The sequence below is a fragment of the Saccopteryx leptura genome, chromosome 4 (assembly GCF_036850995.1).
Source record: "Saccopteryx leptura isolate mSacLep1 chromosome 4, mSacLep1_pri_phased_curated, whole genome shotgun sequence".
Taxonomy (NCBI): domain Eukaryota; kingdom Metazoa; phylum Chordata; class Mammalia; order Chiroptera; family Emballonuridae; genus Saccopteryx; species Saccopteryx leptura.
Genome location: NC_089506.1, coordinates 267,177 through 269,277, shown reverse-complemented (window position 1 = coordinate 269,277; position 2,101 = coordinate 267,177).

The following is a 2,101-nucleotide window of genomic DNA, read 5'->3' as shown; positions in this document are numbered from 1 at the left end:
GGTCTGTGGTGACTGTGCCTTGTGTGTGGTCAGTGCTGTGGGCTGAGCGGTGGGAGCCGGGGGGGGGGGGGGGGATGTCCTCGCTCTCTTCCTGCCCCCCCCCCTGCAGAATGACGCCAGGGCGCCCTGCCCTCCTGCAGCCTCATGGTGGCAGTCTCGCCAGTCTGCGAGCCTGTCCCAGACCCTAACCTCAAAATGGGCAGCGTGTGTCCTGCAGCTGCTTTCTACAGTTCTGGCCCGTCCCTCAGACGGCTAGAGCGCTGTCCAGACAGGACAAGGTTGCAGGTTTGACCCCAGGTCAGGGCACACACAAGAATCAACCGAAGAATGCATAAAATAAGCAGAACAGAAATCAGTGTTTCTCTCTCCCTCTCCCTCTCCCTCTCTCTCTCTGTGTTCAATTAATGAGTATATATAAATTTTTTAGAAAGAGAAAGGCCTTTACACAATGAATTTGTCCTGCTGTGTCTCATTCCGTCCTCTGTCTCTCAGCCAGTTTTTAATTGGTGCGTGTGGCTCTCTGCCCGTCTGAATGGGTTCTCACTGCTCTCTGGACGTCCACGCTGACCTCGCCTGTCTGTGCTTCCTCCTCCTGCGGCTGTGGGGCCAGGACCGCGTCCTGGACTCTGAGGCCTTGGGGGAGAGCGCAGGGTGTGCCTCCCAGACTCCCCCAGGGGCCTCCTGTTTTCCCACGCCTGTCCTTGTCCGGCTGGAGCGCTGCCTGCAGAGCCCCCCGGACCCCCTGTCGCACCCCCGCTGGTTCCTGTCACGGCTCTGGGCTGCTTCCTCCACGGCTCAGCGGGGAGCTGGGGTGGCCCACAAGTCATTTCCTGTTTTCTGTCTGCAGGAAGCACTTGCATGTTCTGAGTGCAGACGTCTGTCTGTCTGTGTTGTGTTTACCATCTATGTGAGCACGCTCACCAAGTGTGCTGACGATCTGTGTCATTGAGGTTTGGGTACCGTTTCTTCCCCATCCACAGACCCCTAACCCCTGCCTGTCTGTCAGCTGTGAGTTCACCTTGATGTCCGCGCGTCTGACCTGTGGAAGCCCACGTTTGATCGACCACACTGGGAACCCACCTTTGTTTTTCCTCCATATAAAGAGCAAGCTTCTCAATCCCAACATCAAACATCCTGTCCTTTCTCTACTGACCGTGGAGTGGCCGTCTTTATTAAATACCGGGCCTCCTTCAGGACAAGCGTCTGCTCTGGACCCTGCCCTGCTCTACGGGACACCCGTTCGCTCTGGCAGCCCCTCTGTGGCTCTGTGTTGCTCACGGTCCTTCCGGAGGGCCCCGTTGCCTCTGTTCTAAAATTTACTTTGCCACTTATGCATTTTTCTTTTTCCACATGAATTTCAAACGATGCTTCTAGTTTACCTAAGATTTCATCTGGGACTCTTACTTGCCTTTGAGCACTACTGGCATCTTCGCAAATTAAATCACATCCCAGAACATAATCTCCCATTTGCTCATATCTTTGTCCTTAAATAGGGTTTAAATTGTTTCTTCATAAAAGTCTGGTTCTTTCCCGGGTCAATTCCTGCTCCCTCATTCCTTCACCACGTGCACACAACTCCGAGCACCAGGCTGCCGGATGTGGAGGGTAGGCCCGCCCGCCTCACGGGTTGGGACGTCCTGCGAGGGAGCACAGGGCGTGCTGGCCCCAGACGAGCAGCGATGCCCAGTCTGTGCACGAGCTGTAACTGGAGGAGGTTTCTCCTGTTCTCTCCCTGCACTTGACGGTGTGTCTTGAGCTGGACGTTCTTCTTCCCGGGTCCTCACATCTCACCCACGGGAGACGGGCCCTCCCCTTAGGGACGTGCAGCACTCACACCCCTGCCAGAGCACCTGCTGACCCAGAGCCCGGTCCCACCACACCGCCCGGGCTGATCCCACGATGACCGAGTCCAGAGGGAGATGCCGACAGCCCAGGACTCCTCTGAGCCGCAGCGGGCTCGGGGCCCCACCAGCCCCCACAGAGCCACACCCCTCAGTTCTTCCAGCCCAACCTGCTCTCTGCTCACGTTTTCTCTCTCCTATTTATTAGGGTTTGAAGTGTGTCCCCCAGAAATCAATGTGCTGAAGCCCTAAGCTCCAGC